Source organism: Triturus cristatus, unplaced genomic scaffold (genome assembly GCF_964204655.1).
Source record: "Triturus cristatus unplaced genomic scaffold, aTriCri1.1 SCAFFOLD_749, whole genome shotgun sequence".
Taxonomy (NCBI): Eukaryota; Metazoa; Chordata; class Amphibia; order Caudata; family Salamandridae; genus Triturus; species Triturus cristatus.
In genome coordinates this window covers 41,151-51,016 of record NW_028188050.1, presented here as the reverse complement: position 1 = coordinate 51,016, position 9,866 = coordinate 41,151, and the positions used below count along the sequence as shown (strand labels likewise).

Sequence of the window (9,866 nt, the reverse complement as noted above, 5' to 3'; positions counted from 1 at the left end):
TAGCCTAGGAAACGAGACAAACCACCCTCATTCACCTAAAGCGAAAGAAAAAAAATACCAAAAAGCCTACAGCACCTGGTATTCCCAGGCGGTCTCCCATCCAGGTACTAACCAGGCCCGACCCTGCTTAACTTCTGAGATCAGACGAGATCAGGTGCTTTCAGGGTGGTATGGCCGTAGGCCCTAGCACTTCTGACTTTGGAGCTCTTGGCTTTACTCATTCGTCTTCAGGGCTAGCCTAGGAAACGAGACAAACCACCCTCATTCACCTAAAGCGAAAGAAAAAAAATACCAAAAAGCCTACAGCACCTGGTATTCCCAGGCGGTCTCCCATCCAGGTACTAACCAGGCCCGACCCTGCTTAACTTCTGAGATCAGACGAGATCAGGTGCTTTCAGGGTGGTATGGCCGTAGGCCCTAGCACTTCTGACTTTGGAGCTCTTGGCTTTACTCATTCGTCTTCAGGGCTAGCCTAGGAAACGAGACAAACCACCCTCATTCACCTAAAGCGAAAGAAAAAAAATACCAAAAAGCCTACAGCACCTGGTATTCCCAGGCGGTCTCCCATCCAGGTACTAACCAGGCCCGACCCTGCTTAACTTCTGAGATCAGACGAGATCAGGTGCTTTCAGGGTGGTATGGCCGTAGGCCCTAGCACTTCTGACTTTGGAGCTCTTGGCTTTACTCATTCGTCTTCAGGGCTAGCCTAGGAAACGAGACAAACCACCCTCATTCACCTAAAGCGAAAGAAAAAAAATACCAAAAAGCCTACAGCACCTGGTATTCCCAGGCGGTCTCCCATCCAGGTACTAACCAGGCCCGACCCTGCTTAACTTCTGAGATCAGACGAGATCAGGTGCTTTCAGGGTGGTATGGCCGTAGGCCCTAGCACTTCTGACTTTGGAGCTCTTGGCTTTACTCATTCGTCTTCAGGGCTAGCCTAGGAAACGAGACAAACCACCCTCATTCACCTAAAGCGAAAGAAAAAAAATACCAAAAAGCCTACAGCACCTGGTATTCCCAGGCGGTCTCCCATCCAGGTACTAACCAGGCCCGACCCTGCTTAACTTCTGTGATCAGACGAGATCAGGTGCTTTCAGGGTGGTATGGCCGTAGGCCCTAGCACTTCTGACTTTGGAGCTCTTGGCTTTACTCATTCGTCTTCAGGGCTAGCCTAGGAAACGAGACAAACCACCCTCATTCACCTAAAGCGAAAGAAAAAAAATACCAAAAAGCCTACAGCACCTGGTATTCCCAGGCGGTCTCCCATCCAGGTACTAACCAGGCCCGACCCTGCTTAACTTCTGAGATCAGACGAGATCAGGTGCTTTCAGGGTGGTATGGCCGTAGGCCCTAGCACTTCTGACTTTGGAGCTCTTGGCTTTACTCATTCGTCTTCAGGGCTAGCCTAGGAAACGAGACAAACCACCCTCATTCACCTAAAGCGAAAGAAAAAAAATACCAAAAAGCCTACAGCACCTGGTATTCCCAGGCGGTCTCCCATCCAGGTACTAACCAGGCCCGACCCTGCTTAACTTCTGAGATCAGACGAGATCAGGTGCTTTCAGGGTGGTATGGCCGTAGGCCCTAGCACTTCTGACTTTGGAGCTCTTGGCTTTACTCATTCGTCTTCAGGGCTAGCCTAGGAAACGAGACAAACCACCCTCATTCACCTAAAGCGAAAGAAAAAAAATACCAAAAAGCCTACAGCACCTGGTATTCCCAGGCGGTCTCCCATCCAGGTACTAACCAGGCCCGACCCTGCTTAACTTCTGAGATCAGACGAGATCAGGTGCTTTCAGGGTGGTATGGCCGTAGGCCCTAGCACTTCTGACTTTGGAGCTCTTGGCTTTACTCATTCGTCTTCAGGGCTAGCCTAGGAAACGAGACAAACCACCCTCATTCACCTAAAGCGAAAGAAAAAAAATACCAAAAAGCCTACAGCACCTGGTATTCCCAGGCGGTCTCCCATCCAGGTACTAACCAGGCCCGACCCTGCTTAACTTCTGAGATCAGACGAGATCAGGTGCTTTCAGGGTGGTATGGCCGTAGGCCCTAGCAGTTCTGACTTTGGAGCTCTTGGCTTTACTCATTCGTCTTCAGGGCTAGCCTAGGAAACGAGACAAACCACCCTCATTCACCTAAAGCGAAAGAAAAAAAATACCAAAAAGCCTACAGCACCTGGTATTCCCAGGCGGTCTCCCATCCAGGTACTAACCAGGCCCGACCCTGCTTAACTTCTGAGATCAGACGAGATCAGGTGCTTTCAGGGTGGTATGGCCGTAGGCCCTAGCACTTCTGACTTTGGAGCTCTTGGCTTTACTCATTCGTCTTCAGGGCTAGCCTAGGAAACGAGACAAACCACCCTCATTCACCTAAAGCGAAAGAAAAAAAATACCAAAGAGCCTACAGCACCTGGTATTCCCAGGCGGTCTCCCATCCAGGTACTAACCAGGCCCGACCCTGCTTAACTTCTGAGAACAGACGAGATCAGGTGCTTTCAGGGTGGTATGGCCGTAGGCCCTAGCACTTCTGACTTTGGAGCTCTTGGCTTTACTCATTCGTCTTCAGGGCTAGCCTAGGAAACGAGACAAACCACCCTCATTCACCTAAAGCGAAAGAAAAAAAATACCAAAAAGCCTACAGCACCTGGTATTCCCAGGCGGTCTCCCATCCAGGTACTAACCAGGCCCGACCCTGCTTAACTTCTGAGATCAGACGAGATCAGGTGCTTTCAGGGTGGTATGGCCGTAGGCCCTAGCACTTCTGACTTTGGAGCTCTTGGCTTTACTCATTCGTCTTCAGGGCTAGCCTAGGAAACGAGACAAACCACCCTCATTCACCTAAAGCGAAAGAAAAAAAATACCAAAAAGCCTACAGCACCTGGTATTCCCAGGCGGTCTCCCATCCAGGTACTAACCAGGCCCGACCCTGCTTAACTTCTGAGATCAGACGAGATCAGGTGCTTTCAGGGTGGTATGGCCGTAGGCCCTAGCACTTCTGACTTTGGAGCTCTTGGCTTTACTCATTCGTCTTCAGGGCTAGCCTAGGAAACGAGACAAACCACCCTCATTCACCTAAAGCGAAAGAAAAAAAATACCAAAAAGCCTACAGCACCTGGTATTCCCAGGCGGTCTCCCATCCAGGTACTAACCAGGCCCGACCCTGCTTAACTTCTGAGATCAGACGAGATCAGGTGCTTTCAGGGTGGTATGGCCGTAGGCCCTAGCACTTCTGACTTTGGAGCTCTTGGCTTTACTCATTCGTCTTCAGGGCTAGCCTAGGAAACGAGACAAACCACCCTCATTCACCTAAAGCGAAAGAAAAAAAATACCAAAAAGCCTACAGCACCTGGTATTCCCAGGCGGTCTCCCATCCAGGTACTAACCAGGCCCGACCCTGCTTAACTTCTGAGATCAGACGAGATCAGGTGCTTTCAGGGTGGTATGGCCGTAGGCCCTAGCACTTCTGACTTTGGAGCTCTTGGCTTTACTCATTCGTCTTCAGGGCTAGCCTAGGAAACGAGACAAACCACCCTCATTCACCTAAAGCGAAAGAAAAAAAATACCAAAAAGCCTACAGCACCTGGTATTCCCAGGCGGTCTCCCATCCAGGTACTAACCAGGCCCGACCCTGCTTAACTTCTGAGATCAGACGAGATCAGGTGCTTTCAGGGTGGTATGGCCGTAGGCCCTAGCACTTCTGACTTTGGAGCTCTTGGCTTTACTCATTCGTCTTCAGGGCTAGCCTAGGAAACGAGACAAACCACCCTCATTCACCTAAAGCGAAAGAAAAAAAATACCAAAAAGCCTACAGCACCTGGTATTCCCAGGCGGTCTCCCATCCAGGTACTAACCAGGCCCGACCCTGCTTAACTTCTGAGATCAGACGAGATCAGGTGCTTTCAGGGTGGTATGGCCGTAGGCCCTAGCACTTCTGACTTTGGAGCTCTTGGCTTTACTCATTCGTCTTCAGGGCTAGCCTAGGAAACGAGACAAACCACCCTCATTCACCTAAAGCGAAAGAAAAAAAATACCAAAAAGCCTACAGCACCTGGTATTCCCAGGCGGTCTCCCATCCAGGTACTAACCAGGCCCGACCCTGCTTAACTTCTGAGATCAGACGAGATCAGGTGCTTTCAGGGTGGTATGGCCGTAGGCCCTAGCACTTCTGACTTTGGAGCTCTTGGCTTTACTCATTCGTCTTCAGGGCTAGCCTAGGAAACGAGACAAACCACCCTCATTCACCTAAAGCGAAAGAAAAAAAATACCAAAAAGCCTACAGCACCTGGTATTCCCAGGCGGTCTCCCATCCAGGTACTAACCAGGCCCGACCCTGCTTAACTTCTGAGATCAGACGAGATCAGGTGCTTTCAGGGTGGTATGGCCGTAGGCCCTAGCACTTCTGACTTTGGAGCTCTTGGCTTTACTCATTCGTCTTCAGGGCTAGCCTAGGAAACGAGACAAACCACCCTCATTCACCTAAAGCGAAAGAAAAAAAATACCAAAAAGCCTACAGCACCTGGTATTCCCAGGCGGTCTCCCATCCAGGTACTAACCAGGCCCGACCCTGCTTAACTTCTGAGATCAGACGAGATCAGGTGCTTTCAGGGTGGTATGGCCGTAGGCCCTAGCACTTCTGACTTTGGAGCTCTTGGCTTTACTCATTCGTCTTCAGGGCTAGCCTAGGAAACGAGACAAACCACCCTCATTCACCTAAAGCGAAAGAAAAAAAATACCAAAAAGCCTACAGCACCTGGTATTCCCAGGCGGTCTCCCATCCAGGTACTAACCAGGCCCGACCCTGCTTAACTTCTGAGATCAGACGAGATCAGGTGCTTTCAGGGTGGTATGGCCGTAGGCCCTAGCACTTCTGACTTTGGAGCTCTTGGCTTTACTCATTCGTCTTCAGGGCTAGCCTAGGAAACGAGACAAACCACCCTCATTCACCTAAAGCGAAAGAAAAAAAATACCAAAAAGCCTACAGCACCTGGTATTCCCAGGCGGTCTCCCATCCAGGTACTAACCAGGCCCGACCCTGCTTAACTTCTGAGATCAGACGAGATCAGGTGCTTTCAGGGTGGTATGGCCGTAGGCCCTAGCACTTCTGACTTTGGAGCTCTTGGCTTTACTCATTCGTCTTCAGGGCTAGCCTAGGAAACGAGACAAACCACCCTCATTCACCTAAAGCGAAAGAAAAAAAATACCAAAAAGCCTACAGCACCTGGTATTCCCAGGCGGTCTCCCATCCAGGTACTAACCAGGCCCGACCCTGCTTAACTTCTGAGATCAGACGAGATCAGGTGCTTTCAGGGTGGTATGGCCGTAGGCCCTAGCACTTCTGACTTTGGAGCTCTTGGCTTTACTCATTCGTCTTCAGGGCTAGCCTAGGAAACGAGACAAACCACCCTCATTCACCTAAAGCGAAAGAAAAAAAATACCAAAAAGCCTACAGCACCTGGTATTCCCAGGCGGTCTCCCATCCAGGTACTAACCAGGCCCGACCCTGCTTAACTTCTGAGATCAGACGAGATCAGGTGCTTTCAGGGTGGTATGGCCGTAGGCCCTAGCACTTCTGACTTTGGAGCTCTTGGCTTTACTCATTCGTCTTCAGGGCTAGCCTAGGAAACGAGACAAACCACCCTCATTCACCTAAAGCGAAAGAAAAAAAATACCAAAAAGCCTACAGCACCTGGTATTCCCAGGCGGTCTCCCATCCAGGTACTAACCAGGCCCGACCCTGCTTAACTTCTGAGATCAGACGAGATCAGGTGCTTTCAGGGTGGTATGGCCGTAGGCCCTAGCACTTCTGACTTTGGAGCTCTTGGCTTTACTCATTCGTCTTCAGGGCTAGCCTAGGAAACGAGACAAACCACCCTCATTCACCTAAAGCGAAAGAAAAAAAATACCAAAAAGCCTACAGCACCTGGTATTCCCAGGCGGTCTCCCATCCAGGTACTAACCAGGCCCGACCCTGCTTAACTTCTGAGATCAGACGAGATCAGGTGCTTTCAGGGTGGTATGGCCGTAGGCCCTAGCACTTCTGACTTTGGAGCTCTTGGCTTTACTCATTCGTCTTCAGGGCTAGCCTAGGAAACGAGACAAACCACCCTCATTCACCTAAAGCGAAAGAAAAAAAATACCAAAAAGCCTACAGCACCTGGTATTCCCAGGCGGTCTCCCATCCAGGTACTAACCAGGCCCGACCCTGCTTAACTTCTGAGATCAGACGAGATCAGGTGCTTTCAGGGTGGTATGGCCGTAGGCCCTAGCACTTCTGACTTTGGAGCTCTTGGCTTTACTCATTCGTCTTCAGGGCTAGCCTAGGAAACGAGACAAACCACCCTCATTCACCTAAAGCGAAAGAAAAAAAATACCAAAAAGCCTACAGCACCTGGTATTCCCAGGCGGTCTCCCATCCAGGTACTAACCAGGCCCGACCCTGCTTAACTTCTGAGATCAGACGAGATCAGGTGCTTTCAGGGTGGTATGGCCGTAGGCCCTAGCACTTCTGACTTTGGAGCTCTTGGCTTTACTCATTCGTCTTCAGGGCTAGCCTAGGAAACGAGACAAACCACCCTCATTCACCTAAAGCGAAAGAAAAAAAATACCAAAAAGCCTACAGCACCTGGTATTCCCAGGCGGTCTCCCATCCAGGTACTAACCAGGCCCGACCCTGCTTAACTTCTGAGATCAGACGAGATCAGGTGCTTTCAGGGTGGTATGGCCGTAGGCCCTAGCACTTCTGACTTTGGAGCTCTTGGCTTTACTCATTCGTCTTCAGGGCTAGCCTAGGAAACGAGACAAACCACCCTCATTCACCTAAAGCGAAAGAAAAAAAATACCAAAAAGCCTACAGCACCTGGTATTCCCAGGCGGTCTCCCATCCAGGTACTAACCAGGCCCGACCCTGCTTAACTTCTGAGATCAGACGAGATCAGGTGCTTTCAGGGTGGTATGGCCGTAGGCCCTAGCACTTCTGACTTTGGAGCTCTTGGCTTTACTCATTCGTCTTCAGGGCTAGCCTAGGAAACGAGACAAACCACCCTCATTCACCTAAAGCGAAAGAAAAAAAATACCAAAAAGCCTACAGCACCTGGTATTCCCAGGCGGTCTCCCATCCAGGTACTAACCAGGCCCGACCCTGCTTAACTTCTGAGATCAGACGAGATCAGGTGCTTTCAGGGTGGTATGGCCGTAGGCCCTAGCACTTCTGACTTTGGAGCTCTTGGCTTTACTCATTCGTCTTCAGGGCTAGCCTAGGAAACGAGACAAACCACCCTCATTCACCTAAAGCGAAAGAAAAAAAATACCAAAAAGCCTACAGCACCTGGTATTCCCAGGCGGTCTCCCATCCAGGTACTAACCAGGCCCGACCCTGCTTAACTTCTGAGATCAGACGAGATCAGGTGCTTTCAGGGTGGTATGGCCGTAGGCCCTAGCACTTCTGACTTTGGAGCTCTTGGCTTTACTCATTCGTCTTCAGGGCTAGCCTAGGAAACGAGACAAACCACCCTCATTCACCTAAAGCGAAAGAAAAAAAATACCAAAAAGCCTACAGCACCTGGTATTCCCAGGCGGTCTCTCCATCCAGGTACTAACCAGGCCCGACCCTGCTTAACTTCTGAGATCAGACGAGATCAGGTGCTTTCAGGGTGGTATGGCCGTAGGCCCTAGCACTTCTGACTTTGGAGCTCTTGGCTTTACTCATTCGTCTTCAGGGCTAGCCTAGGAAACGAGACAAACCACCCTCATTCACCTAAAGCGAAAGAAAAAAAATACCAAAAAGCCTACAGCACCTGGTATTCCCAGGCGGTCTCCCATCCAGGTACTAACCAGGCCCGACCCTGCTTAACTTCTGAGATCAGACGAGATCAGGTGCTTTCAGGGTGGTATGGCCGTAGGCCCTAGCACTTCTGACTTTGGAGCTCTTGGCTTTACTCATTCGTCTTCAGGGCTAGCCTAGGAAACGAGACAAACCACCCTCATTCACCTAAAGCGAAAGAAAAAAAATACCAAAAAGCCTACAGCACCTGGTATTCCCAGGCGGTCTCCCATCCAGGTACTAACCAGGCCCGACCCTGCTTAACTTCTGAGATCAGACGAGATCAGGTGCTTTCAGGGTGGTATGGCCGTAGGCCCTAGCACTTCTGACTTTGGAGCTCTTGGCTTTACTCATTCGTCTTCAGGGCTAGCCTAGGAAACGAGACAAACCACCCTCATTCACCTAAAGCGAAAGAAAAAAAATACCAAAAAGCCTACAGCACCTAGGGGGAACGAGACAAACCACCCTCATTCACCTAAAGCGAAAGAAAAAAAAAATACCAAAAAGCCTACGGCACCTGTGCTTTCAGGGGTGGTATGGCCGTAGGCCCTAGCACTTCTGACTTTGGAGCTCTTGGCTTTACTCATTCGTCTTCAGGGCTAGCCTAGGAAACGAGACAAACCACCCTCATTCACCTAAAGCGAAAGAAAAAAAATACCAAAAAGCCTACAGCACCTGGTATTCCCAGGCGGTCTCCCATCCAGGTACTAACCAGGCCCGACCCTGCTTAACTTCTGAGATCAGACGAGATCAGGTGCTTTCAGGGTGGTATGGCCGTAGGCCCTAGCACTTCTGACTTTGGAGCTCTTGGCTTTACTCATTCGTCTTCAGGGCTAGCCTAGGAAACGAGACAAACCACCCTCATTCACCTAAAGCGAAAGAAAAAAAATACCAAAAAGCCTACAGCACCTGGTATTCCCAGGCGGTCTCCCATCCAGGTACTAACCAGGCCCGACCCTGCTTAACTTCTGAGATCAGACGAGATCAGGTGCTTTCAGGGTGGTATGGCCGTAGGCCCTAGCACTTCTGACTTTGGAGCTCTTGGCTTTACTCATTCGTCTTCAGGGCTAGCCTAGGAAACGAGACAAACCACCCTCATTCACCTAAAGCGAAAGAAAAAAAATACCAAAAAGCCTACAGCACCTGGTATTCCCAGGCGGTCTCCCATCCAGGTACTAACCAGGCCCGACCCTGCTTAACTTCTGAGATCAGACGAGATCAGGTGCTTTCAGGGTGGTATGGCCGTAGGCCCTAGCACTTCTGACTTTGGAGCTCTTGGCTTTACTCATTCGTCTTCAGGGCTAGCCTAGGAAACGAGACAAACCACCCTCATTCACCTAAAGCGAAAGAAAAAAAATACCAAAAAGCCTACAGCACCTGGTATTCCCAGGCGGTCTCCCATCCAGGTACTAACCAGGCCCGACCCTGCTTAACTTCTGAGATCAGACGAGATCAGGTGCTTTCAGGGTGGTATGGCCGTAGGCCCTAGCACTTCTGACTTTGGAGCTCTTGGCTTTACTCATTCGTCTTCAGGGCTAGCCTAGGAAACGAGACAAACCACCCTCATTCACCTAAAGCGAAAGAAAAAAAATACCAAAAAGCCTACAGCACCTGGTATTCCCAGGCGGTCTCCCATCCAGGTACTAACCAGGCCCGACCCTGCTTAACTTCTGAGATCAGACGAGATCAGGTGCTTTCAGGGTGGTATGGCCGTAGGCCCTAGCACTTCTGACTTTGGAGCTCTTGGCTTTACTCATTCGTCTTCAGGGCTAGCCTAGGAAACGAGACAAACCACCCTCATTCACCTAAAGCGAAAGAAAAAAAATACCAAAAAGCCTACAGCACCTGGTATTCCCAGGCGGTCTCCCATCCAGGTACTAACCAGGCCCGACCCTGCTTAACTTCTGAGATCAGACGAGATCAGGTGCTTTCAGGGTGGTATGGCCGTAGGCCCTAGCACTTCTGACTTTGGAGCTCTTGGCTTTACTCATTCGTCTTCAGGGCTAGCCTAGGAAACGAGACAAACCACCCTCATTCACCTA

The 9,866-nt window shown here is 50.3% G+C and overlaps 41 non-coding genes across 41 annotated transcripts; all 41 read right to left on the bottom strand.

Annotated features, from left to right (window-relative positions):
• Positions 1-63: 63 nt before the first annotated feature.
• LOC146769829 (5S ribosomal RNA) lies at positions 64-182 on the bottom strand. Its single transcript, XR_014975907.1, has one exon. It is a non-coding gene; the product is annotated as a 5S ribosomal RNA (ribosomal RNA).
• A 115-nt stretch (positions 183-297) lies between these two features.
• Positions 298-416, bottom strand: LOC146769828 (5S ribosomal RNA). The gene has a single exon (XR_014975906.1). It is a non-coding gene; the product is annotated as a 5S ribosomal RNA (ribosomal RNA).
• A 115-nt stretch (positions 417-531) lies between these two features.
• On the bottom strand, positions 532-650 carry LOC146769827 (5S ribosomal RNA). Its single transcript, XR_014975905.1, has one exon. It is a non-coding gene; the product is annotated as a 5S ribosomal RNA (ribosomal RNA).
• A 115-nt stretch (positions 651-765) lies between these two features.
• LOC146769826 (5S ribosomal RNA) lies at positions 766-884 on the bottom strand. Its single transcript, XR_014975904.1, has one exon. It is a non-coding gene; the product is annotated as a 5S ribosomal RNA (ribosomal RNA).
• A 115-nt stretch (positions 885-999) lies between these two features.
• LOC146769825 (5S ribosomal RNA) lies at positions 1,000-1,118 on the bottom strand. Its single transcript, XR_014976097.1, has one exon. It is a non-coding gene; the product is annotated as a 5S ribosomal RNA (ribosomal RNA).
• A 115-nt stretch (positions 1,119-1,233) lies between these two features.
• Positions 1,234-1,352, bottom strand: LOC146769824 (5S ribosomal RNA). The gene has a single exon (XR_014975903.1). It is a non-coding gene; the product is annotated as a 5S ribosomal RNA (ribosomal RNA).
• Positions 1,353-1,467: 115 nt separating this feature from the next.
• LOC146769823 (5S ribosomal RNA) lies at positions 1,468-1,586 on the bottom strand. The gene has a single exon (XR_014975902.1). It is a non-coding gene; the product is annotated as a 5S ribosomal RNA (ribosomal RNA).
• Positions 1,587-1,701: 115 nt separating this feature from the next.
• LOC146769822 (5S ribosomal RNA) lies at positions 1,702-1,820 on the bottom strand. The gene has a single exon (XR_014975900.1). It is a non-coding gene; the product is annotated as a 5S ribosomal RNA (ribosomal RNA).
• Positions 1,821-1,935: 115 nt separating this feature from the next.
• Positions 1,936-2,054, bottom strand: LOC146769821 (5S ribosomal RNA). The gene has a single exon (XR_014975899.1). It is a non-coding gene; the product is annotated as a 5S ribosomal RNA (ribosomal RNA).
• Positions 2,055-2,169: 115 nt separating this feature from the next.
• LOC146769820 (5S ribosomal RNA) lies at positions 2,170-2,288 on the bottom strand. Its single transcript, XR_014975898.1, has one exon. It is a non-coding gene; the product is annotated as a 5S ribosomal RNA (ribosomal RNA).
• A 115-nt stretch (positions 2,289-2,403) lies between these two features.
• On the bottom strand, positions 2,404-2,522 carry LOC146769819 (5S ribosomal RNA). Its single transcript, XR_014976087.1, has one exon. It is a non-coding gene; the product is annotated as a 5S ribosomal RNA (ribosomal RNA).
• Positions 2,523-2,637: 115 nt separating this feature from the next.
• On the bottom strand, positions 2,638-2,756 carry LOC146769818 (5S ribosomal RNA). Its single transcript, XR_014975897.1, has one exon. It is a non-coding gene; the product is annotated as a 5S ribosomal RNA (ribosomal RNA).
• Positions 2,757-2,871: 115 nt separating this feature from the next.
• On the bottom strand, positions 2,872-2,990 carry LOC146769817 (5S ribosomal RNA). The gene has a single exon (XR_014975896.1). It is a non-coding gene; the product is annotated as a 5S ribosomal RNA (ribosomal RNA).
• A 115-nt stretch (positions 2,991-3,105) lies between these two features.
• LOC146769816 (5S ribosomal RNA) lies at positions 3,106-3,224 on the bottom strand. Its single transcript, XR_014975895.1, has one exon. It is a non-coding gene; the product is annotated as a 5S ribosomal RNA (ribosomal RNA).
• A 115-nt stretch (positions 3,225-3,339) lies between these two features.
• Positions 3,340-3,458, bottom strand: LOC146769815 (5S ribosomal RNA). The gene has a single exon (XR_014975894.1). It is a non-coding gene; the product is annotated as a 5S ribosomal RNA (ribosomal RNA).
• Positions 3,459-3,573: 115 nt separating this feature from the next.
• On the bottom strand, positions 3,574-3,692 carry LOC146769814 (5S ribosomal RNA). Its single transcript, XR_014975893.1, has one exon. It is a non-coding gene; the product is annotated as a 5S ribosomal RNA (ribosomal RNA).
• A 115-nt stretch (positions 3,693-3,807) lies between these two features.
• On the bottom strand, positions 3,808-3,926 carry LOC146769813 (5S ribosomal RNA). The gene has a single exon (XR_014975892.1). It is a non-coding gene; the product is annotated as a 5S ribosomal RNA (ribosomal RNA).
• A 115-nt stretch (positions 3,927-4,041) lies between these two features.
• On the bottom strand, positions 4,042-4,160 carry LOC146769812 (5S ribosomal RNA). The gene has a single exon (XR_014975891.1). It is a non-coding gene; the product is annotated as a 5S ribosomal RNA (ribosomal RNA).
• A 115-nt stretch (positions 4,161-4,275) lies between these two features.
• On the bottom strand, positions 4,276-4,394 carry LOC146769811 (5S ribosomal RNA). The gene has a single exon (XR_014975889.1). It is a non-coding gene; the product is annotated as a 5S ribosomal RNA (ribosomal RNA).
• Positions 4,395-4,509: 115 nt separating this feature from the next.
• On the bottom strand, positions 4,510-4,628 carry LOC146769810 (5S ribosomal RNA). Its single transcript, XR_014975888.1, has one exon. It is a non-coding gene; the product is annotated as a 5S ribosomal RNA (ribosomal RNA).
• A 115-nt stretch (positions 4,629-4,743) lies between these two features.
• LOC146769809 (5S ribosomal RNA) lies at positions 4,744-4,862 on the bottom strand. The gene has a single exon (XR_014975887.1). It is a non-coding gene; the product is annotated as a 5S ribosomal RNA (ribosomal RNA).
• Positions 4,863-4,977: 115 nt separating this feature from the next.
• LOC146769808 (5S ribosomal RNA) lies at positions 4,978-5,096 on the bottom strand. Its single transcript, XR_014975886.1, has one exon. It is a non-coding gene; the product is annotated as a 5S ribosomal RNA (ribosomal RNA).
• A 115-nt stretch (positions 5,097-5,211) lies between these two features.
• LOC146769807 (5S ribosomal RNA) lies at positions 5,212-5,330 on the bottom strand. The gene has a single exon (XR_014975885.1). It is a non-coding gene; the product is annotated as a 5S ribosomal RNA (ribosomal RNA).
• Positions 5,331-5,445: 115 nt separating this feature from the next.
• On the bottom strand, positions 5,446-5,564 carry LOC146769806 (5S ribosomal RNA). The gene has a single exon (XR_014975884.1). It is a non-coding gene; the product is annotated as a 5S ribosomal RNA (ribosomal RNA).
• Positions 5,565-5,679: 115 nt separating this feature from the next.
• Positions 5,680-5,798, bottom strand: LOC146769805 (5S ribosomal RNA). Its single transcript, XR_014975883.1, has one exon. It is a non-coding gene; the product is annotated as a 5S ribosomal RNA (ribosomal RNA).
• Positions 5,799-5,913: 115 nt separating this feature from the next.
• LOC146769804 (5S ribosomal RNA) lies at positions 5,914-6,032 on the bottom strand. The gene has a single exon (XR_014975882.1). It is a non-coding gene; the product is annotated as a 5S ribosomal RNA (ribosomal RNA).
• Positions 6,033-6,147: 115 nt separating this feature from the next.
• LOC146769803 (5S ribosomal RNA) lies at positions 6,148-6,266 on the bottom strand. The gene has a single exon (XR_014975881.1). It is a non-coding gene; the product is annotated as a 5S ribosomal RNA (ribosomal RNA).
• Positions 6,267-6,381: 115 nt separating this feature from the next.
• LOC146769802 (5S ribosomal RNA) lies at positions 6,382-6,500 on the bottom strand. Its single transcript, XR_014975880.1, has one exon. It is a non-coding gene; the product is annotated as a 5S ribosomal RNA (ribosomal RNA).
• A 115-nt stretch (positions 6,501-6,615) lies between these two features.
• LOC146769801 (5S ribosomal RNA) lies at positions 6,616-6,734 on the bottom strand. The gene has a single exon (XR_014975878.1). It is a non-coding gene; the product is annotated as a 5S ribosomal RNA (ribosomal RNA).
• A 115-nt stretch (positions 6,735-6,849) lies between these two features.
• On the bottom strand, positions 6,850-6,968 carry LOC146769800 (5S ribosomal RNA). Its single transcript, XR_014975877.1, has one exon. It is a non-coding gene; the product is annotated as a 5S ribosomal RNA (ribosomal RNA).
• A 115-nt stretch (positions 6,969-7,083) lies between these two features.
• LOC146769799 (5S ribosomal RNA) lies at positions 7,084-7,202 on the bottom strand. The gene has a single exon (XR_014975876.1). It is a non-coding gene; the product is annotated as a 5S ribosomal RNA (ribosomal RNA).
• A 115-nt stretch (positions 7,203-7,317) lies between these two features.
• Positions 7,318-7,436, bottom strand: LOC146769798 (5S ribosomal RNA). The gene has a single exon (XR_014975875.1). It is a non-coding gene; the product is annotated as a 5S ribosomal RNA (ribosomal RNA).
• A 115-nt stretch (positions 7,437-7,551) lies between these two features.
• LOC146769797 (5S ribosomal RNA) lies at positions 7,552-7,671 on the bottom strand. The gene has a single exon (XR_014976104.1). It is a non-coding gene; the product is annotated as a 5S ribosomal RNA (ribosomal RNA).
• Positions 7,672-7,786: 115 nt separating this feature from the next.
• LOC146769796 (5S ribosomal RNA) lies at positions 7,787-7,905 on the bottom strand. The gene has a single exon (XR_014975874.1). It is a non-coding gene; the product is annotated as a 5S ribosomal RNA (ribosomal RNA).
• A 115-nt stretch (positions 7,906-8,020) lies between these two features.
• Positions 8,021-8,139, bottom strand: LOC146769795 (5S ribosomal RNA). The gene has a single exon (XR_014975873.1). It is a non-coding gene; the product is annotated as a 5S ribosomal RNA (ribosomal RNA).
• A 348-nt stretch (positions 8,140-8,487) lies between these two features.
• Positions 8,488-8,606, bottom strand: LOC146769794 (5S ribosomal RNA). The gene has a single exon (XR_014975872.1). It is a non-coding gene; the product is annotated as a 5S ribosomal RNA (ribosomal RNA).
• Positions 8,607-8,721: 115 nt separating this feature from the next.
• LOC146769793 (5S ribosomal RNA) lies at positions 8,722-8,840 on the bottom strand. Its single transcript, XR_014975871.1, has one exon. It is a non-coding gene; the product is annotated as a 5S ribosomal RNA (ribosomal RNA).
• Positions 8,841-8,955: 115 nt separating this feature from the next.
• Positions 8,956-9,074, bottom strand: LOC146769792 (5S ribosomal RNA). The gene has a single exon (XR_014975870.1). It is a non-coding gene; the product is annotated as a 5S ribosomal RNA (ribosomal RNA).
• Positions 9,075-9,189: 115 nt separating this feature from the next.
• LOC146769791 (5S ribosomal RNA) lies at positions 9,190-9,308 on the bottom strand. The gene has a single exon (XR_014975869.1). It is a non-coding gene; the product is annotated as a 5S ribosomal RNA (ribosomal RNA).
• Positions 9,309-9,423: 115 nt separating this feature from the next.
• Positions 9,424-9,542, bottom strand: LOC146769790 (5S ribosomal RNA). Its single transcript, XR_014975867.1, has one exon. It is a non-coding gene; the product is annotated as a 5S ribosomal RNA (ribosomal RNA).
• A 115-nt stretch (positions 9,543-9,657) lies between these two features.
• On the bottom strand, positions 9,658-9,776 carry LOC146769789 (5S ribosomal RNA). Its single transcript, XR_014975866.1, has one exon. It is a non-coding gene; the product is annotated as a 5S ribosomal RNA (ribosomal RNA).
• Positions 9,777-9,866: the final 90 nt, after the last annotated feature.